The following is a 24,001-nucleotide window of genomic DNA, read 5'->3' on the forward strand; positions in this document are numbered from 1 at the left end:
AGGCTGCAATTCATTTTCTTCAACTGATGGAAACTGCAAAGATTTTACCCTGTATATTTTATGAACAGTTCACTAAATATGCCATTTTGTAAAGTTCACTTTGTTTTGCTTCCCTTGCATGACATTTGTTTATGGAAAACTTGGGTTATCAAGGTCTGATAATCAAATGGCCCAGTAAGCATAAATGATGTTGCATAAATATTTGGACCAAGGGACTATAGATGCTGGATAGGATGTTTTTTTTCCCTCCAGGTCTTTCTTGATATTGTTGATTGGATGCACCCTAGGAATTTTCTTTCTTACAAGTACTGCCACAGCATGATGTGTGCATCTCAGCTTTAATAGCACTTTCAGTTTTCCTCTTTTGTCAGTGTTGTGATCTGAGGTTAAAAAGTAGCATCAATATTAAAAAGAAGTTTTAATAATGTATCACAACATCTCAGCAGGAGACTTTTGCCCCTCCCTCCCTACTATAGTTCCCTTTGTTGCATTAAAGCATTACAAATCTTCCACCTACTATACCTTCAAGGGAAAAGTTCCAGCAGGCACTTAAGCTGGGCTGTTAAGGCAAAGGTGGCCAGAACAGCATATCTGCAAATTATTTTCTGTTCCTGTAAATCCCATTATGACACTACTCAGATCTCACAATGCTGTTATGGTCCTCTTTCTTGCAAATTACAAACTGTTTATTTATTCTGTGCTGCATGATCTCTTCTCAGAGGCATGTGATTCAGGCATATATGTTACTATCAACTTCTCGAAATTTCAAAAAATTATCTTTTTACGGTCCAATCTCCTTTTTATTTTTATTACTTTAAATGAAACTGGCAAATGAGAAGTGCATCAGTCCAATCTCTTAGCCCTTAACCAAAGGAACCAGATCCTGAAAACTTAGATATTTACTGAAGAAGTTAGGTGGCAGGTTGAAAATAACCCCACACATGACTGTTGATTAATGCTGTTACCTTGTTTTGTATGTTTATAAGAAAAGAAACTTAACTGTTTCAAGCAGACAAAGTTGCTTAAGAATTTCTTCTGAAAAGAGACAGAAACAAGTTTTTTTTAAAAAAAATGATCTCTAACAAGACTAACAGTAAGTGTAGTATATTTGCCGTATGGTAGTATTTTAATTCAGAGTCTGTGCAGTATTGTTACTAATTAAAGAACTGTTTGTTTTGATGGCTACATAGACATTTAAGGGAAAGTTTTCAGTTTACCACCCGTTATAATATGTGTGTTCTAGAGTATGCATTGTTAGTTCCAAAATAATTTTTAGCTTGTCAAAACAAAAGCATAATGTTGGTATCCATTTTTGTAAGTAGGAGCAAGCAGTGAAAGTCAACCTCTGCTTATACTTTGACTTCAATATTTTCTTCAGCATACATGTGGAACTAGAGATGGTGAGGAATTTTTCAGTGAAAAATGTTTTTTTCAGAAAATGCTGATTTTTTTTTTTCAAAACCAAAATTTTTCACCATAACTTATTGGTTTCCATGCAACTTTCACTGGGAAGGTTTCTCAGGTCCCTGATGGAATTCTGGTTAAAATGAGAGAGAGAGAGAGAATGTCTGACTCCAGAGTAGCCTACGGGTAAGGACACTCAACTGAGCTTTGTGAGACTATTTAAGTCTATGCTCTGAGAGGGAACAAGGACTTGAACCTGGGTTCCCTGGACTACTTGCTGTTTTGGTGTGGGTTGCTCTCTTGTGGGTTGTTGGGGTTTTTTTCCACAAAAGTTTTTGAAAGTCTTGGTTTTGTTCCAGTGTGGAATGAAAACAAACAGAAACCTCAAAGTTTTTTGTGGAATGGATTCTGCTTTTCTGGCCAGCCTACGAGAAACTTTCACTGGTGGGTAATGGGATTTGTGCTCAGAGACATTGTTATGCTTATAAGAAGCACACAGAAACTTTTTCAGGGGAAAAGGCAATATGCCACATTTATTGGAGATACAACAATTAGCATATGAATTCAATCATACACACACACACGTGCACACACTCCTGCCAGTCAATGTTGTAGTTACCAGTCCAGAGTCCGGATCAATGTAGTGGCCAGCTAGGTTGATCACGGGTAGGGAGGAGCCAGGTTCTGTTAGTCATGACACAATGCTCCAGGGAAGTCTTGGCAGGACGAACACAAAGTTTCATGGCAAGGCCCCCTGTTTATATTGTGATTTTCTTTCATTGAGACCAATGAGTTTTGCACCATCATGCTGTAATTAATTGTTGTTTGACAAGTGCTTTTTTTCTTAAATTGTTCTTCTTATTTTTTATTTTGTTTTTTTATTAAGTATCTCAGGGCGTTATCCCATGCTGGTTTTGATGACAGCTGTCTTGTCCCCATTAATAGGTGCCTGTCTTATCTTTAGAGTCGTCAATCTGCCTCCTTTTACATTTCAACAGGGGCGTGTTGCAATCTCTTGGTGCCCTTATGTTTGTCCTCGGTTCCTTCCTAGAACATCTGGTCCAGTAATGGCCTTCACACTTATCTTCTAACACACACGTTCCTCATTCATACATAAAACAGGATTAATTTACACAAAGCATTTGAACAGGATCATCAGATTAAAATGAAAAAGAAAACAATCATTGCATTATTTTATTTATTTCAAAATGCTAAACCTACAACAAAGTAGTGACCCTAAAGGTCTGTCACTGTCTTGAGATCAGCTCAGACACAAATTCTGGCTAATGCATCTTTACCAATGGCCCATTAGGCCATTCCTTCCTGCTTTCAGAAGGGGTGGCTGGAAAAATATGGTCAAATCATACACCAATACATTTAATACATGCTACATTATTCTTTATCCTTCATTCTAAATTATACAAAATACAAACATAAAATCCTACTACTACGACCTGAAGTAGTAATATAATAAATTCTGATTAGATTTCTATTTTACCAGTGAAAGAGTGACCCTACAACACCATTACTGAAGCTTGTTGGAGAGTAGACTGCAAAATAGAACCTGGGATTTCCAAAGTATCTCAAGGGAGTGAGGCACCCAGCTTCCAATTCCTAGCCACAGTGTCCATAAAATAAATATATATGATGCAGTATGTATACATCTGGAGAAATAAAGGGCATATCCTAAGCTAGGGTAAATCAGCAGAGCTCTGCTGAAGTCAATGGCTACAATGATTTACACTAGTGGAGGAACTGGCCCATACAATTGACCCTATCCTACAATTGTAATTGCAAAGTTGACTTTTGCATCCTCATGGAGCAGCACTGACTTCAATGGGGTTCTGTACACCCTGGATCCATTTGTGGGAATACATTTGTACTTGAGTACTTTTGTAATAAATTGTCAGAAGTATAGTGAATGGAAAACTCTGAGGACCTTAATTAAAGTCAAATGAAAATCTCCAATAATACATTTTTTAAATTAAACTTTTTAACAGATTTTTCATATTCTCAAATAAAAGAACTTCATCTCCTGTTACAGGAGGAGGGACAAAATGGCAGTTTTCATTTTAGCTTTTCAGGTCAAGTGAAGACTATTGATGTTGTAAAACTCTCCATTTGAGCCAAAACTGAACTTTTTCACCAAAATTCCAATCCCTGGTAAGCCATTCTTTAGAGACCTTGCTGAATAGCATTACATGGTTCTTTTTTTCTCAGCAAAACATTTGTATATTGTAATCCTTTAGGGACTTATTGCTCCAAATGTTGAACACCCACAGTTCTCATTGAAGTCAAAGGAGCTTTGGTGTTCAGCATCTCTGAAAATCACCCCTATAGTCAACAATGATTGAACCTAGTGATGCTAAATAATAGTCCAAATTTATCACTGATTTAGTTCCTATCAAATCAGTAAACTTATGCTAGGTGGTGAAATTGGCCCACTGTGTTATTGGGAGAAATATAAGGAAAACAAATTGTATTTTCCAGGTGCTTATATTTTGATATCTTGGAAAACCTTTAAAAAATGTATTGCAGTGTGGTGTTTAAAAGTGTTTAGCTTCGGTGCTCTGGGATTTAGAAGCTAGTGTTCAAGATAAACTGAAGCCTAAACGTAAAACCTGGAATTACAAATCATCTGGATTTTCTTTTTCTCTCTGAGCCAAGATAACAAATTATGATTCAAATTTTTAAGAAGGATTTATAACTCAGAGAACAAAAATCTGTGAGAAGACAATTAAATCCCCTTTGTAGTTTATCTTAAATCGGGAAGTAAGATTTCAAGCTTGCAAATACCTATCCCCTCCTGAATTCATTTTTCACAGTGCTTTGGAATGCCAATACACATTATAAAGGGGAAAGTATTTAATGTCTGAAAGCACATAGACGTTTCTTCATATGCATGTGGAAGTGTTCTTTAGATGTTCATTGAAACTATATCAGGTCAGTGACGGAGTGTTAATGGAATGGTGTCCCCATGCATTGTCTTTGGGAATCCCCTGCAAAAGTGTTGGGTAATTTGACAATAAGGTATCCATGAGTGATGAAAATTATTGTGCTGCTTGAGACAATAACACACATTTACCGATCTCTAGTGATATCAGATCTAGAAGGACATCTGTGAATTATAGTATGGTGGTGAGAAAAGTTACTTTGATAGTTATTGCCAAAAGGTTCATTTCTATAGGACCTCAGCCCTGTTCAGGACCTACGTGGTCCAGCTCAAATACCACACATTATTGTTCAGAGACTACTTTCCATGGTAACTACATATTACCTCAGTTGGAAACAATATTAGCTATGGGGAAAATAGAATTATGCCTAATTTGTTATCTCACAATAATTATGGACCTAACTTGCATCTTCACTACATAGCTGTGTGACAAATCTTTATGGAAGCAGAGACAGAGAGAAAGCCCGGAGACTGGTAAGGGAATATCATACTTATTGGCACATATTAACAGTTTGTATTTATTAAACCCAATTTGCTCTTCCAGCTTTATAAAATAACGTAATGCATTTTGCCCTTTTGTGTATGTCTATACTGCAATAAAACACCCATGACTGGCCCATGTCAGCTGACTTGGGCTTCTCAGGCTCAGGCTGTGGGCTATAAAATTGCAGGGTAGATGTTCAGGCTTGGGTGGGAACCTGCGCTTTGGGACTCTCCCCTGTCACAAGGTCCCAGAGCTCAAACTTCAGCCTAAGCCTGAATGTCTACACTGCAATTTATAGCCACACAGCCTGAACCCCACAAGCTCAAATCAGCTGACACAGGCCAGCCGTGGTATTTTATGGCAGAGTAGACATACCCGCTATGTCTAAGAGGGACTGAGATAGTAATATTTCATGCCTAAATCAAGTTTTTATCATACAAGTGCAACAGAATCATATTTCAACTGCTGTTTCAGGTCACATTATAGTTAAATTTATGACAAAAGATACATAGAGTTTGTGAGAGTCCTAATAGTATCACTTATGAGGAATTAATTTTAAGGAGGAGAAAAATGCCTACATTATTGTTTGAATGTAATTATAGAGTGTGATTCTTTCAGGCTGTCTGCAGACTGATCAGCATACGTATTCATGTCAAATAGAGCATATTACTTATGCTAAGCGTTAACATCCATTCCGTTTATATATATATGGTGCTCACCCAAAGATCAGCTGATGAAAGGAAACCTACATAAAAGGTTCTGATTTTCAGAAGTGGTAAAAACCCACAAATCCCTAAAAAGTCCTTGGAAGTTCAGTAACTTTGAAAATTAGGCTACTTGTATTTAGGTGCTTAAGTATGGATCTAGGAGCCAAACTTGTTTGAAAAATTGGGCCTGCAATTTTAGTCTAAAAGTACATAAAGTGATAGATGTGGCTCTTTCAAATACCGAGGAAGTCTGAAAAAGCCAATCAGTGTGCATGTTTAAAAGAAAATATGAGTGTTTGTTTGAGCATTTGAGACTGTGTAATGGTTTGTTTTTTTAAGTTCACTTTTTCTCTTTAGGGTTCAGATCCAAGGCAGTTGGGTGCACACAGCAGAGCCCTGTATCCTCATAGAGTCTCATTGAAGTCTCATCTGTCCTCATATTCAAAACTCCTTAACCAAAGTTATATTTGTAAACCTGAGAAAATTTTTAATTCAGGAATATAAGGAATTCATTACAGGAAAATAAATATGGATAAAGGGGTTTTGGAATAGTTATGAAGTATCACCCACATTACAGAATTAGCAGGCAAAAACAAACTCTCTTAATTAGGTCTACAAATAGAATGAACACATGAAATTGTCTGCTAAATGGGGTAAGAGCACATATCAGAAATTCAAAATGATGAAACCTGTACACATACCAGAGTGGCTAAGAAAGAGCCACACTTGTTTTGGCTTTCCCTTTCTAGTAATATTCAAAGATAATGATGTTGGCTGTTAAATAGCATTGATTTTAAGTGCTAACACTTGAAAGCATGATTTAAAGCGTATTTAGAGTACATTGTCTCTTTTGAGAGCCATTATTAAACTCCTTCAGAAAACATCTTTGCTTAATGCCTTCAAAAAAAGCAAGAGATAAAGTGAGAGGACAGGAACTTTGGACAGATCATTTGATTTTGGAAAGTGAGACTCAAAACTGCCAATAATGAAAAGCTGTTGGTATGTTAACATTCCTGTTCATGAAGACTGTGTCAGCACATCCATTATAAACTACATTTTTTTCCAGAGGTTTACAACTTAGTCATATAAACTTGTTTAAGGCTGAAATTTGGCTCATGTTAGAAGCAGATTTCATGTTACCAGTTTTAAAACACAAACCTTTAACCTTCAGTTAGTTGAGTTTTAAAACAAATATTGGAATGCTTGTATGAGTTGAAATGAGAAATGGCTTTTAATCGGGTGGAGGGAGCCACATAGTTCAGCAACAGCAGCAAAATCTTTTTAAAAAGCATTTTTTTCTCTCCCACAGCCTTTGCTCTTGAAGATCACAGTGAAAAGAAACTAAAAAATAAAATCTTAGTTTGGGCTGAACTGGAATCATTTTATGCCCACTTTTCAGAGGTACTGAGCACCTGCAGCCTCTGTTGACTTCAGTCAGGTTTGTGAATGCCCAAAATAATTATTCTCAACACTTCTCAAAACAATGTCCTTAAAATGTCTGTGTGAAGCTCTAACTTCTTTAGAGCTCCTGTTTCCGCTGAGTGTCAGGGAGCTGTGTTTGGAGAGTATCCTGCCTTTCCATGAGGCTTAGTCTATGTGCAGTTTTTCTACTGATATAACTAAGCTGGTTAAGAGTGTGATTTTTTTAAACTGACATATTTACACCAGCACAACCCCTATTTTGGATGCAGTTATAGGTGCTTTACACCAGTATAGCTTATTCCCTTGTATGTACATGAATAAACTGTATCAGAATAGGCATACTGTACATGAAGTTTGTGCTGCCTTAACTATACCAGTATAGTCAAAGTGGCATAATTTCCTTGTGTAGTCAAGGCCAGTGTGTTTGACTATATTTTCAGTTCCCATCCCTGTGAACCTCTGAGATCTGTGAGTAAGAACTACTCATTGGTTACTGGAGATTAAGGAAGTGCTCTTCACCTTGTCCCAGACTTCATATTTAAAAAGAAATGATGGTCCATATTAGCAGCAACTCCTGTAAAAGCTGTTTTTATAAATCTGAATCCCTCTGATTTGCATATAATCCAACCTTTAGCTGTAGAAAGTTGACTTTTGTGTGTATGTAATTTTGCTTATGGTCTTTTGAAATCTATTAATTCCATTTGAGAAGGTTTAGAGGTCAATCAAATAAAAAATGAACAAGTTACAAAGCTATACAAGGTTGTGGGCCTGGCTTTATCTGAAGTAAAATTATTCATCAAGGTATGGCACAAGAAGAAAACCCATGGAAAAGAAAAAAAAATCCATCTCTGAAATGTATAATTAGTCAGTTTCCCTCACTTATATCCCACAATAATCCCATTCCAAAAATGTTTAACCCTCTTACTACAATGACTCAGAGACAATCATCTGTGTGATTCTGAAGTGGAAGAAAGCAATAAATTTGGTGGCCAACATTTGTTTGGGTAGCTAATTGAGTGGCCTGAGTTTTAAAAGTGAAAGATACTCATTGAATTCAATGGAAGCTGCTGCATACTTAGCACTTTTGAAAATTAGGCCAATTATTTTGGTCCCCAAGTATGGAATTATAAAAGAAAAGTTACCGAAGTGTGGGAGGTTTCCTTTCTATCAAAAGACTTTGTATACTTCTTCGGTGTTTTTAGAAGCCACAGGCCCTTTGATACTCTCTGATTTCTTGAGAAGAATCAGGTAGAGTCTTATTGGCTAACCATTTCCCTCAGTGTACTTTTCCATACTAGGGTAAGTTATGACAAATGGGTTAGTGTGTACAATCTGTACAAACCTAAAAATCAGCTTGTTATCCAAATAGAACACTCCTCCAAACTCTGAGTTAAAGCACTTGTATAACATCATCAGTAAAGATAATGGATAGTTTCATTGCCTGTGTTTAACTGGGAAGAGTTCACTGATGTATTAGTATGTATACTTGGTATAGCTGCTGATATTAGCAACTAGGGCCTAATTCTCCTCTCACACTGGTGTAAATTAGGACTGCATTAAATGGAATTATGCCAGTGTAAAACTGGCATAAGTGAGAAGAGAATCAGACCTCCAGAGTCCTGTCCTATGCTACCATATATCTGGTAGTCAGCCTGGACACTCAGAAAGAGAGAGATTAATCTGGAGATGGGAGCCTCTTGAAGGCACAAGGTAATATTCTGTAATATTTGATGAAGAAAGGAAAAAAGATTTCTCATGTATATTGAAGAATTATAGAATATGTCAATGCAGAGCCCACAAGACTTAAAGATCTTCTCTTGACCATCAAATATAGATAGCATTCTCTTTTGTAATGAGACTCTCAATGTGCATGTCCAGTCACTCACCACCTCAAATTTACCGAGGAGTTTTAATGTGTGCGTTTGTACTAATAGGACTGATAGGCTAGATTGAAATGGGTCTGATGGATCATTTTTATCTGCTCATTCAATGATCCATAAAGATAAGGATTTACATAATAACCAGAACATTTCTAAATGAGTTATTGACTCCTACAGTGTCAAAAATCCACTTAATTCAACTGTTTTCAAAGTGTGTGTGTGTGTAATGTCATTTCACAAGATACCAAAGACTAAATATTTCATGAAATAAATAAATAAATAAAACCCTACATTAAAAAAAAATTAAAGTTACAAAATAGAATAAATAGAAAAACAAACTAGCAAAAAAAAAAAAGGAAATTTCTAATGTTTGAAATTTTTCATTTTTGTATTTTCCCCTCTTTACTTCCTTCTCTTCCCTGCCTTTTTTCCTTATTCCCTCTGAGTAATAAAATGATTGATGTCCAGAGGTTGTGTTCTTTTTCTTTTTTAACCTTTCTCTGTGCTAATGTGTAATTTTTCAAAACTACTATAACTTTTCAAAAGTTAGAGTAGCAAAACAGTGGAGATCTACAGTATTTATGGAAAAATCAATTAATGTTAATGCATATGCGTGGACATTGTCGGGAGTATAGAGCCCTCTGATTTATACTTTGATCTTAACATTGGTCGTTTTACCTTTTTTCATAGCAGCATGGCTATGGCCAGGATCTAATACTCATGTTGTGTAGAATATTACTACATAAGAGGTCTTATTAACTTCAGTGGACTTGATGGGGGTAAGATGCTATTCAGCATGTCAGAATCTGGCCCTCAGTGAGTATCAACTTTAACTTTGAATGCCTCTCTTATTTCTTACTTTGTGTCACAGCCTAAGTGGTGTTTGAACAGTTTCTTTCCTTTGGAATTAATTGTCTTCTCATTTATAAGGTACATTTTACAAATTATCATCCTCGTAAACTGTTCATTAGGGAGTTCTTAATCTCTTTTAATCAAACAGCTTAAGTAAACTTACATTAATACTAACTGCATTAAAACACATACAGTACTATACACCAATACAATATTTGTATATTTCATTTTTCATTCTTTTTTTTTTCCATGTAGGTCGCTGGGCAGCAATGTCTAAAAGTGATCTCTTACCCGAAATTAATCATATAGACTTGGTATTACGGACCTGGAGGAAAATATAATAAAATGCAGTTTTGACACTATGATTTGCTTAATTTATACTCCTGTGGAAAATCTGCTTTAATATTTTGCCCTATTCTCTTATCTTTGTGCACTTTGATGGTAGAGATAAGAACTGTTTGGACTAACATAGAGTAAGAGCCAACTGACATGATAACTGATAAGTGTATTTTTCATTAACAATTCCAAAGAATGTGTATAGGTTTTCAATTATTCTCCAATATTTGTACCCAGTTTATAAAGTTACTTATAGCTAAGTCTGAATTAACTATATTAGACAAGCACATATGTGCAATTTAAAAATACGGCTCATATAGAGCAGGCTATATGTGCTGAGAACATAGCATAATATCATGTACTCTGCATGCAAATTTGATTGATCTGTGTTGCTCATTTCGATTCCTTTTCCAAACAGTGAACTTGGTAATTTCATTTTACAGATAATGTAGTCTGAGAACCTCAGTCAGTTTGCCAGTAGACATTTTTTTGATTCATGGCAAGGGCAGTTGCTGGCTTCTCAATGTATTTGTTTATATCTCCAAAATGAGAAGTACTGCAATGGTTGGAACATTACATGGTACACAATTTTTGTAAATAGGCCAGATCTACATGCACAGAAAAAGAGCCATGACCACAGCATGAACTTTTTCTGCATTGAGTATGTATTTGGATGGGAAGCAGTGGAGGGCTGCCTTATGAACACCCTATGGGTTTATCTTCACTGATGGTGTTGCAATCGATGCAGCAGGTGTCGATTTAGCAGGTTTAGTGAAGACCCACTAAATCTATGGCAGCGTGCTCTCTGGTTGATTCGGTACTCCAGCTCCTTGAGAAGAGTAAGATAAGTCGACCAGAGAGCACAGCTGACACAGCAGAGTGAAGACACCGGGGTAAATCGACCTAAATTACGCTACTCCAGCTATGTGAAACTTAGGTCCAGAAATGTTGCAATAGAGGGCTAAGAAGTGTGTGGACATAATTCATGTTTCAGGATGCACCTGCAGTTGAACCTATTCACTTCTCATACTCCATTCAAAGATTACTCCAACTCCTGACAGGAATAATCTTGTATGAGGATATTGTGCATGGGACAATGGCCTGCCAGAATATGGGTGATTACTACTGCTGTTTTTACAGGATCAAGTTGCAACCAATAATTATTTTACTTAATCTTCCTTTGAGTTAGTCTTAAAGATGAATACAGATATTGTGACTATATTAAATTTCTACTAGGAACAGACAGTTAACCTGTTGAAATTACATAAAATATGCCTCTTTGCATTGATTAGATTAGAGAAAACTATTTTTGTGTAGTCCTATGGGATTTATATTTTTCTAAAATATGCAGTGAGAAATAATAAAAAGAAATGATGACCAGACATAGCTTCAATTGCTTGGCAGGATAGAATTTTTTACTCCTGTGTAGCATATAAAAGTTTAAATTCAGAAATAACTTAAAACTTTAAATTTCTTATGCATGCCATTGCCTTCATGGTTTCTAGTGCATCTAATCATGCCTGTCTTGTTGCCAGGACAATGACACTAAAATGGGCTGAAAACAGCATCCTTTCACGTTGCATTAACGCATACTGAACAGCACTCCGCTTTGTGCATTTTGAACTCTCTGCAATAAAAGTTTTAAGAGATAAGAAGCTTTTTCTATTTCAGGGTCACCATTAGTCTGAATAATACATAAACATGGGAAAAGGTTTGAAGTTCTACTGAGGATCACAGTGTAGCATCAATTAAATTATACATCATTATCACAGCTGCCAACCCCAGTGCGGGATTTTAGCCCCCTATCTCACTAAATGTTCTATGTAGCTGTCTTGTCCAATTCTTTTTTTCAAAGCTACAACAGTGCTCTTTCACAAATGTAGTTTAAAGAAGAAATTAGAGGGTGAGGTTTGGTTGATCAAGAAAGAACTTTGAAGTGTCAACAGTCAAACACCAAGGAAGGGGGGAAAAAGGTCAATTCTCAGCCTTAAAAAACACAAGGGAAAAATCAAACACTATTAAGTCATGACATTATTATGTTATTTTTTAAGTAGGCTGTATGCACTACCTCTGTCAGCTGAGTGGTTTGCACTGTAGTTCCTATCTTGAGTTAATAATTAAACCTTTTGTTAAAGTAGAAATGTAATGGCTATTTTAGCTATCATCTCAAAAATATATATTGTAAGAGTTGTAATTAAAAAACCACATCTACTACATTACCAATCTTCTTCTTTCATATGGCCTGGGTAGGTTGCAACAACTACAAACTAATATCTAAGTTTGATAGCACGCCCATTGCCGCAGCAGTGAGCTGGTAAATGTCCTTCAGGCCCTCGGCAAAAGAATGAAGGGGACATTCAAATATGATGTGCTCTATTGTTTGTGCCTGATGAGCACAGTTGCATATAGGTGTTTGCTTCACTTTCCATTTAAAGAGGGTTTGTCCACATCTCCCGTGAGATGTCCTGATGCGATTCAATCTGCACCAGTCTTTTCAACATTAACCAAAAACCAGTGGTCCCTCAACAGAATCAACAGTGAGCTGTTTGTTTTGAGTGGTAGAAGTAGTCCATGTGATTCTCCATTGAGTCTCAGCATCAAAGTTGGGTGTAAGGATCTTGATACGGTTCCATGGAGGGTTGTGGGATTTTAATCTAATCTTTGGCAGGTTCTGCAGGTCTTGGTGAAGTGGGATCCTTGTATTTGCATTGCATGATTAAGAAAGTGAGATGTCTGAGCAGCTCTTCTAATCTTCTGATCTGTGGAGGCTGGATGTGTGATAGGACCAGGAGCCAGTCAAGTGGAATAGATTTGAGTGTCCCCGACACTATGCGCATATCATTATTGAGTTGAGTGTCAAGGAGTTTAGTGTGATTGCTATGAGACCACACTGGTGCACAATAGTAAACTGCAGAATATACCACGGCAATTGTTGCAGTTCATAAGGTCCATGGACCGGAGCCCCGTGATGTTCTGGCCAATTTTATGATAAGCGTGACACGAGACATGACTTTATTATGGGTGTGTAGTGGGGCGGCTGCCCCACTCCCATGCCAGATTGGGTTACAGCAGGCCAGAGCGGCTGCACAAGGCAGCAGCCAATCAGGGAGGGCCTACTAGAGAGCCAGTCAGGGCTGAGCAAGAGGCAGCCAATCAAGGCCAGGCTAGGCCCTATATAAAGGCTGCCCAGGGGAGAGGCAGTCAGTCTCTCCCAGACCTTCAAAGGGGAAGGTTTGTCTCCTGAGTGAGAAGACCAGCACCTGGGACAGCGCAGCGCTGGGCAGGCTCGGGGGAGCAGAAGGGAACTCCAGCCTGGTACCTGCCAGGCTGCAGAGGCCCTGATAGAAGGGCCCACAAGGTGCAAAGGGGCTGATGGGGAAGCGACCCAGGGAGGAGAGGCAGACAAGGGGAGTGAAGGAGGGCAGGGAGGCTGCTGTGAGAGGGTCCCTGGGCCGGGACCCAGAGTAGAGGGTGGTCCTGCCCCCCCCCGCTTGTATTACACCCAGCCATTAGAAGTGGCCATAGCAGACTGCACCCGACGCCTGACAGAAAGGGTTAGACTTTAGGAGTGTGGTTGGCCACTGCAGCTGGGGTGAAGTGGAAAGACTGCTGTTAACACCCCCACACACATGCCCCGGAAGGGGGTGAGCATGGACTAGGGGGCACTGCTGGAGGGCAGTGTCCTGAAGAGGACGCCGCGAGAAGGGAGCAACACAGGTCCAGATGCCAACAGAGGGGAGAGATGGATGGGACACCACCAGCAGAGGGTGCTCTGCAATGGACAGAGCTAATTCCCAGACGTGCCAGCGGGAGGCACTGCGGTGGTGAGTCCTGACCCCATCACAGGGTGTTCTCGAGGTGTTGTCGAAAGGTCAAACTCCTGTCCAGTGTAACGCCAAAATACTTTGGATTAGCTTCGTAGCTGACGCTCTCACCACAGAACTGAACATCAAGTTTGGTATGAGCCATTTTATTGTTCGGATGGTTTTTTTGGATTAGGCCTAAATTTCCAGCATTGGAAATAATCAGCCATTGTGCTAAGATCTCAGGTTAGGGTTCCTCTGATGGTATGGAGACTTGTATGCTGAACAGCTAGGGCAATATCATCCGCATACATGAATTTCCTTGACTCTGTCACTGGTATATCTGCTGTGTATAGATGAAAAAGTATTGGGGCCAGGAAAGAGCCCTGAGGGATGCCCAAGTTAAGAGTTCTTGGTCTACTGATCTGGCCATTAAGGTGTACCTTAAAGCAGTGGTCCCTAGTCATTGCCACCAAGAGCCGAATTGGTCACCGGCAGTGAATGATGTGGGAGACCTTGAGGAGGAGGCCCTGTCTCCAGACAGTGTAATATGCTGAGGAAAGATCAACAAGGGCAATTCCTGTCTTCAACTTACATTGGAATCCTGCCTCAATGTGGCTGGTAAGTGAAGCTACTTAGTCACAGCAGTTCCTCTTTGGGCAAAATCCTGTCTGCTTCACTTGGAGGATCTCTTTGATGATATTAGATAGACGGTGGAGCAGCACCCATTTCATGAGCTTCTTGGTGGTTGAGAGGAGCAGATGGGGTGGTAGCTGGCTGCGTCCTCTTTTCATATTCCCTCAGGAGAGACTCAGATTCTTTTGTCCAGCAGGGGGTGAAAGCCTTGTGGTGACCACACAGGATGTACTTCTAAGCAGTCGATTTTAGGATGTTTGTAAAACAACCAAAGTTTCTAGGTATAGGTTCGAGCCGTGGGATCCAAGATTCTGTTTCTGAAGTGTAGATGGTCCAGTCAGCCTTGTGGAAATTCCAACATGGCTTTGGCACAGACTGCAGAAGAGGCACTTCCAGGCCAATCTGGAGAATGATTGGTTGATGTTGGCTATGTGGGAAGTGACTCAGGATGGTTCTTATTGTGACCAGTGGGACACCTGTGCTATTACGGGTCACAAAGCACAGGTCAGGGTTGTGATCTGTTGTCCATCTTGTAGACCAAAAAGATCCAGATTGCTTTGGATCATAGAGCAGGTGGAGGTCTTCCAGGGAGGCCCATTCTGTGATCTGCTCCCCAGCTGTGTCATTTGAGCAGTATCCCCAGTCTTTGTGATGGCTGCTAAAGTCCCTAAGTAGATGGCCAGATGAGGAAGAGAAGGTAAGATGGGATCAGGCCACATGATGTTAGGTGGCTTGTATATGTTTACTATAATGTCCCTAATTCTAACCACGTTGATCTCTCTTCCACTGGTTGACGATGCGTCCAAAACTTCCACATCCTCTAATCCATTTAGCATGTACACTGCTAGCCCATGTTTTGGATGGTTGACAGCAGCGATTTTGGTATAGCCATAGATTTTATGTCTGGCAGCTTTATCTTCTTCTTTCACATGTGTTTCTTGGAGGGCCACAGTATCAATGTGATGGCTTTGAGGGTCCTCAAGAGGTAATCCGCTTTTTCCCTGGACATCCCTTCTACATTAAGGTGGTATATTGGGAGGACTGGCTGAACTGTTCTTTTTTTGGTCCTGGAAAGGGTAGTTTGAGGAAGTATAATCATTGCTGTGTTTACTGGGAGGTCGGTAAATGACGTCCAGTAACCAATTGACGACACTGGTATGTTGGTGGATTTGCAAAGAGCACAGAAAACACCAGCACTTAATAGAAGCACCACATGAAGTTTGTCCTCTTGCTCCCACATTACCAATTAATTATTCCCACACTCTTCCCTACTGAAATGTAATGGCTACCTAATATGGGGTGATCTCTAGAAATGTCCCTATAGATAAAACTGATTTTGCAGGTCAGCGTGGACAGAACGACTTTCCGTTTTGTTCATCTGTGCTTTAGGTTTCATTTAAACTTTTCACAATGGCTTACCATACTGGAGAAATGACTTTTCAGTGGGATAGAGTATGAAACAGTGTTGTACAGCCATCACTGTACAAGTCAGCTAGTTATCACTTCAGTAGCAGCTTCAGCATAAATCTGAGATATAAAGAACTATTACCTAATACTTAGAAAAATCGTTATCACAGGTTTTTTTAAATTAATGTAATAACATCTAAAAGGTGATTAGAAATGTTTTGATTAAGTGGCAGTGCAAGTCTGAATAATATAATTAATTAACTTGCCTAATAGTGTTAGTTTGCTGGCCTACTAAATAGTCCCTTTTGAATAGCCACATGTAGAAAAGGGAAGTCAAGATGTAGTACATAACAATTTTTGTGTAGAATACTTAGAATTATATTCTGCCATTGATTTTTACACAAGACACACCATTGATTTCAATGGGGAGGTTAGCATACAGATCAATGACATGTTATATCACTTAAAGGGTAGTAATGACTTGATATGTGAAATCAAATAGACAGGATGTACTGAGGGGTTTCTATATTAAGCTAGAAAACTCAACATTTAAAAATTTACTCTTTTATTTAGGCTATTTATAATCACTGCAGAAAGAAACATGAAAAGGAAATGTAAAAGACTGTGCAGTGATTGCATAGATGAGAGACTCATGGGGGGAAAAATTTTCTAGCTTGTGTACTGCCTTTTATATAAGGTAAAACTGATCCCGTGCTGCTTCAAACCATAGGGGAAGCTGGATACTGACTAGCCAATAGTAGTAGCCCAAGAATAAGTCCTCTTTATATTCATATCAGTCTGTATAACTAACCAGACAAAGACCTGGCTCATGGTTGCATTTTTCATTAGCTCTCCTGTTAAGTTAACTTTGTGCAGCAGAGTCTCAAAATGTTCAGAATTGGGGTTAGTTTGGATAAGAATCAAACTATAAAGCTTATCAAAATCTGCTGAGCTTGCAAGCTTGGGCTGGAAATCTCACAAGTCAATGTGTTTACAGGAAATTTCTTTCTGACTCTTTAGGTCCTGGTCATGGATGAGAAAATTGCATGGACAGATATTTTATCATGTAATTCATTCATTTTTTGTTTTTCATATATGAGAAACAGTTTGAGATTCAGATTTCTTAATTCCCTGAAAGCAAAGCAGGATACAGCACAGTCTCTAAGTTCCATTTCCCAGCTTCTTAACAGTTGCCTCACCCACTTTATATTCTCACTCTGACTGCATTTTCAGTCTTCAAGTTAGAACTTTGCTCCCTCACTAGTGCTCTCAAGACAAGTTTGTGACATTTTGTACCATCTGTGTGCAAATAAGAGGGTATTCATTTGACTATTCTTATTGGCTTCTGAACCGTTCTCTTACAGTTCCTTCTCATATTTCACTCTCTAATTGCACAAAAAATGCTCCCTAGGTCATGCTTTGTGCTTTAAATATACAAATATAAAAATGGATTATATAGACAAATAAACCCCAAGCCTTGTAGCTTACGATACTAACCTGGTACAATATGTCACCTACATAAGAACCTTGAAGCCATATAAAAAGTTAATTTTTCACTGATCAAAATTACTATGCATATTTATCTATTGATATGGAAAGGGGAGCAGTAGAAACCATTTTTCACAGCTTTTATACCAGCTCTTTTCCAAATACACTGGAAAAATTGTCTGTTCTCCAATACATATGGCCTCTGAATCTGCCGATATACTACTGCCTACTGATATCATTGTGGGCCATAAATGTTGGGTAGATAGGGAACTGTGGCTTGAGCATTTGAAATAGTCAATGGGATACTGCTGAAGTACACCGAGAGAGTACAGTGGCAAATAACCTAAGGAATTTTGTGGATGTGAATCATGATTAAGATCCATATGTGCTGATGTTACCTGGCGTTCTTTCAACCCAAAGCTCTTGGTAACTTTTATTCTGTGTGAGGTGGTGTCAGGAAATAAATCAGGGGAGACACGGCCGTCCGACCAATAGATGGCTGGCACAAACAGGACAACACAAGTGTGCTTTCACTTAAAGCTAAACTTTACTTAGTTTCAAGCACTTATACACAGGTCTGCAAGAGGTTAGTAAAACACCCCCAACCGTTGATAATTACCAAAGCTGAGCATGGCTCTCGAGTGGCACAGCGGCAGCCCGTCTGCCACTGGGAAACACAAGATGCATCCAGAGAGAGAGTCCAGTCCTGAAGAGTCCCCCTACCTCAAACTTCTCCCCCTTATTTATACATTAGTAATAGAATGACATGCCCCTTAAAGAAAACTTGTTAAGCAAGCAGTTCCAATGGGCAAGCAAGAGACTCCTTCTGATTATCGATTAACCAGGTGTGGGTTTTTCTAGAGTTCGCAGCCTTGAGGCCCCCATAGACATTCCTGGGGCACATCCTGCTCTTCTAAGATGCATGTATCAGCAACTTCAACACAATTCTTATCAGGAAGGACGGGGGACAAGCTGCCCTTTCTGTGGCACCCAAAAACGCCCCTCCCCTCCTGCCTTGGTTAAGCTAAGCCTGCAGACTTGGCTAATTTACAGCCTGCTGACTTGGCTGCTTTTAGCAATAAGCCATAGTGATTTCAGGCACTTTGCTGGTTTGCCAAAGTCTCCCCGTACACTGAGTTGCTTAAGCCTGAAGAGCACCCAAGGCTAGCACTCACAGAAACCTAATTTTGGTTGAATAGAGTCCTTAGATACATTGTGATATTGTAAAATACCAAGTGTCTTTGACCTGTCAGTGAAAAAGGAGCTTGGGCTTCGTAACAAATGGAACAGTGATGTATATTTGGAAGCTTCATGACATATTAAAGTAGTTTATGAGGCACAATTTGTTTTGGTGGTCTGCTCTGATTGATGGCATGCTATCTGCCACTGATTCATCTGTTGTGGTATTTCTGTAATAAATGTTAGTTGCTAGACAGTGCTAAATGTGTTCCATCTAAATCATTCGTTACTTATAACAAGTTTCAGTGTATATGAATCAAAGGTTATTTATACTTGCTTTCGAAAGAATTTATCATTTTGAAGCAGCTCTATCACTTCAAATGGGATAAGGGAGTGAATACGTGTTTTGAACCTCTAGGTAATATATACTGGAAATTGTAAAAAGAAGTTAAGGAGTGTGCAATCTTACTTAAAAAGTTAATCTATATTTTTCATCTATGTGAATAAACTATTTTGAATAAGTAATACCTAAAACAGTTGTAGTTTAAAAGATGATGAAAAGGTTGTGAAGGACAAGATGCTTCTGTTTGCCCAAAAACTATGGTGCTTTGGAGAAACCGCGTCACTATCATTTTTTGGCATGTAAAATTTCCACTTAGGTTTATATAATCATTAAATAACCAGCTGATCAGAAAACAATACAAAATGTATGTTCTACCTATGTGGGATTTTTCACAAACTTCAAAAGTACAGAATACCTTTTTTTTTTCCCTGAGCAAACTCTGCGCTTCAAGCTTCCTTTTGCTTGCTATAATATGAGACACAAATAAAGAAGAGTGAGTAACAGGTGAAAGGAAAATAGCTATATATATTTTTCCCAGCAAGCAGAGGTGTCTGGAGGGTCAATAATATTAGGTTACTTTTTATTTTATATGAACTGAGGTTCCCTTCTATAAGCATTTGGAAATGGCGGGAGGCAGGGGAAGGATTTTTAAATAAATATTTATTTAGGAGTGAGGAGTCTAGCAAAATATAGCTAGAATGCTTCTTTGGGCACTTATCAGCAAATGGCCTTTTGGATCTTGAGCTTTTGCCAGAACTAGAATTTGAATGCTTTTTTTCCTGTTTTCTGTGTGCTACACTGTCTTGAGTTTTATATCTAATTTTAAAGTTTATCTGATCTGGATTACTCCTATACTGCTATTAATTTAATTTTCTTTTGTGTAAAGTACCTGGTGTGCATTAGAAGCAAAGTTTTGAAATTTTATTCATAGTAGTAGTATGCACTAAAATAGCACCTAGGTTTTGTCTACACTGCAATAAAACACCTGTGACTGGCCTGTTAGCTGATTCAGGCTTGGGCTGTGGGGCCATAAAATTGCAGTGTAGACATTTGAGCATAGGCTGGAGTCTGGGCTCTTGGACTCTCCCCACTCACAGGATCCCAGAGCCCAGGCTCCAGCCCAAGCCCCATGAATTCAACTGACATGGGCTAGCCCGTGGGTGTTTCACTGTCATGTAGAGACATACCCTTATAGGGACCAAGTGAGATTGGGTCCCCATTATGCTGAGTGCTGTACCAGAGTGAGAGAAAGTCCCTGCTCCAGAGAAGTTACAGCCTACATAGGCAAAGCAGACAAAGGGTGGAAGAGAAAACACAGGCACTGAGAGGTGAAGTGGCTTGCCCAAACTCACAGAGTAGGGCAGAGTCAGTGCCAGAAGTATAACCTGGGTTTTCTGGCTCTCAGTTCAGTGCCCTGTCTAGTAGACCACCCACTTACCAAGTGTACCAATGTGTACTGTATATGTTTGTATCTGTTTACAATCTTTGGAAATGGCAAACACGTTGTCTTCATCAAGGAAGAGTGAAAGCATTAAGTCCTCTTACTCTTAAGTTTGCCCTGGTGGGATAGTCCTATTTCTCTGCTTCCATCAGTGTTGTCTCTTATGCTAAGCTCAGAGCACATCAGTACCACTCAAGGCGGAACACACTGCAGGGTGCTTAATAAAATTTGAAATTTATTTCGATTTAGTAGCAGGGGAATAATCAATGTCTAATACATAAATCTTCAGAGACCTCATTTGACAAGCGAAAACAGTTCAAGATCTTCTACTGCTTAAAGCTCACGAACGAAGATTATGTGGTGATAGATGGGAGTTAAGTTTTTTGCTTTGCCTGAGACCCCTCTTTTCTATTTCTTTCCACATCCTTTCAGTTATAAATCCTTGCTGCGCTCTCTCACTCTCTCTCCCCTTTTCTCCTTTTCAAATAGCTGTGGTAATGCATACACATGTGATTAGCCTGAATTTTTTTTTCCCCGTCCACTTCTCAGAACCTTGGTTGCTGCTAGTTGAGTTTTGTAAAATTATAGGATACTCTTGATAGACAAATATATTCTCCATGGTATATCTCTTTTTAGAGCTGATTATTCCATCAAGTTCATGGAAGCTCTAAGTTTATGAATAAAAAATGTTTCTCATCCACTGCCAAAAATGTTTTTTTTACTTCTGTATCCAGAAAGATAATTAGGTTTATAATGTCTTGCAGCTGCTGTAAAAAACAAACAAAAGATTTTTGGGGTTTTTTTGGTATTGTCTGACCTGAGCTTTGCTTAAAATTTTTAGCTCATAATACTTTTAACCAGATTGGCTATACAGGCCTGTAGCTACCTCACTAACTAGCTGGTGATGTGAACCTTTCTCTGATGTAGTAAGTATTCATATTACAGTAATCTCATTGTATTAGGCACTGTACAAACACATAATGAGAGAAAGACCCTTCCCCCAAAAGCTTACAATCTAAATAGACAAGACAGCAAGGGCTAAAAGGGAAACAGGCAGAAGTGAATTGACTTGCGTTATGGTCACACAGCAAGTCAGTGTCAAAACCAGCCACAGAACCCAGGTCTCCTGAGTTCCAATCCAGCAGCCTTTCCACTAGCCCACAGCACCTCTGTACATACTTTCATTTCTATATCTGTCTTCCCTCCCCTTTCCTCTATTGTTCAGTGATTGTATCTGTTGCTTTGCTCAGATGCTGCTTCCATGTGTGGTTATTTTTCAAATGGGTTGATAGAGTTGGTGCTCCTGGGTAACTAGTCATTTTTCTTTCAGCTGGCAACTTTCCTACACAAGTATTATTGCTGTCCATAGAATTTAGTGAGAGGGAGAAAAAAAATTCATACTAAGATCAAAGGTCTCTTTTAGGCTTCCTGAAAATGACAAATAATATTCAAGGTGTCTATGAGAAAGCAACAACCTCTTCTTTCTACCCAGTTCTGTGACCATTACTACAGAGCAGGGGAGGGCAAATTTTTTGGCCTTAGGGCCACATCAGGGTTCCAAAAGTGTATGGAGCGTACTAAATTTCTCTCCATAGGAATGTGCTACTTACAGTGTAATACTTACTGCTGCCAGTCCTAGTGCTCTGAGTGGCATGGTAAGGGAGGGGAGGGGTTGGATAAGGGGCAGAGGGTCCCCAGAGGGGCAGTCAGGGGACAAGGAGCAGGGGGGCAGTCAAGGGGTGGTAAGTGGGAGGCAGTGGATAGAGGGTGGGGGCCAGGCTGTCTGGGGAGGCACAGCCTTCCCTATCTGGGTGTTGTGAATTAAATTGTTCCCCATAGGAATGTGCTACTTACTTACAGCTGCTAGTCCTGTAAGTAGCACATTCCTATGGTGAGCAATTTAAGCACTGCACCCTAGCAGCTCTCGCAGCCATGCTGCCCGGCAGGAGCGTGCAGCCCTGCTAGCCAGAGCGCTGGCGGCACGGCAAGCTGAGGCTGTGGGGGAGGGGCTGGGGGCTAGCCTTCCCAGCCGGGAACTCAAGGGCTGGGCAGGACAGTAGTAGTTTGCCCACCTCTGCTACAGAGGTTACCATCACAAAGAAAGCTTGATATTGAGAGTCAGGCCGTTCATTTTGATCCCTGCTATTTCCTGATGGAATCTTTTCTGAGACTGGGTTTTATGAACTTAGATTCATTAAAAAGGTGGTATGTAACCCCAGTGTCTACAAGTTTCTACTTTATATCCACTCTTTTTATCTTGATGCCTATGAAATCTTCCATTTTTTTTCACCCTCAAAGCTTATCCTTCTTGCTGACTATTATGATATTTTGTTAAATCCAAAAATTAAACTTAATTGTCCTGTCAGGTAGTCATTTTACCCAATGTACAAATGAGGAAACTGAGGCATTGAGAGGTTAGATTTGCCAGATAGAGTTGGGAATAGAGAAAAGGAATCTTCTCTCCCTTTTTGTTGTTGTTGTTGCAAGACCACACTTCGTCTTTGTATAACAGTAATGTCAAATTGACCTTTGTTTTGATGACTTTGTACCACCGCTAGTACCATTGTTTCTCCTTTGCCAAAATATAGCTTATTACTGAATGGGCTTCTGATACAGAGGAAATTGGAGATTGATCCACTGAAGACAGAGGAGGACAGGAAGAGTGGCACCTACGAAGGACAAGGAATAGATGACATATCTGCAGCCAGCTTAGGCCCTGACTGTTCCCTTTCCATTTTCCACATTCTAAGCTTTTATTTTCTCACTTCTCGATTTGTCTCTTTCTTCCTTGATTCTTCTCCATTAACCTACAGAAAGAATGGAAAATAAGTGGCGAGGGAGCAGTATTTGTTATGTCTTTGTGTTTACTATCTTAACCTCATGCTTCCATTGTCATGTTTTAACACAAGAAGAACTACCTACAGCTCAAGCTGGGTGAAATTTTTTGACTACAACTTTTTGGGGGGCAAAAAATGCACATTTGGCCACACTCAAACATTTCACAGTTCTGCCACATTGTTTCAGTAGGGAAGAGTGTGGGAGTAATTAATTGGTAATGCAGTAAATGTGTTTTTTAATTACAACTCTTAATTAATTAATACATAAATATATAGGGAGAGGGATGGATGATGGGTAAAATAGACACTTGGCCTGCTCAATGTATGTCATTTTTGAATATAGGACTTCACCCCCAAGTCATTAAGGCACTTTTGTAAATTTGACACTTATGGTTTTATTAGGTAAGCTACAGAAGTTTATCATAGAATCATAGAATATCAGGGTTGGAAGGGACCTGAGGAGGTCATCTAGTCCAACCCCCTGCTCAAAGCAGGACCAATCCCCAACTAAATCATCCCAGCCAGGGCTTTGTCAAGCCTGACCTTAAAAACTTCTAAGGAAGGAGATTCCACCACCTCCCTAGGTAACGCATTCCAATGTTTCACCACGCTCTTAGTGAAAACATTTTTCCTAATATCCAACCTAAACCTCCCCCACTGCAACTTGAGACCATTACTCCTTGTTCTGTCATCTGCTACCACTGAGAACACTCTAGATCCATCCTCTTTGGAACCCCCTTTCAGGTAGTTGAAAGCAGCTAACAAATCCCCCCTCATTCTTCTCTTCCACAGACTAAACAATCCCAGTTCCCTCAGCCACTCCTCATAA

The 24,001-nt window shown here is 39.3% G+C and overlaps 1 protein-coding gene across 22 annotated transcripts in view; it reads left to right on the forward strand.

Annotated features, from left to right (window-relative positions):
• Window positions 1–24,001, forward strand: part of ROBO2 (roundabout guidance receptor 2) — a 1,527,115-nt gene that overhangs the window by 299,251 nt on the left and 1,203,863 nt on the right. The gene's annotated exons all lie outside the window — the stretch shown is intronic.

The sequence above is a fragment of the Chelonia mydas genome, chromosome 1 (assembly GCF_015237465.2).
Source record: "Chelonia mydas isolate rCheMyd1 chromosome 1, rCheMyd1.pri.v2, whole genome shotgun sequence".
Classification (NCBI taxonomy): domain Eukaryota; kingdom Metazoa; phylum Chordata; order Testudines; family Cheloniidae; genus Chelonia; species Chelonia mydas.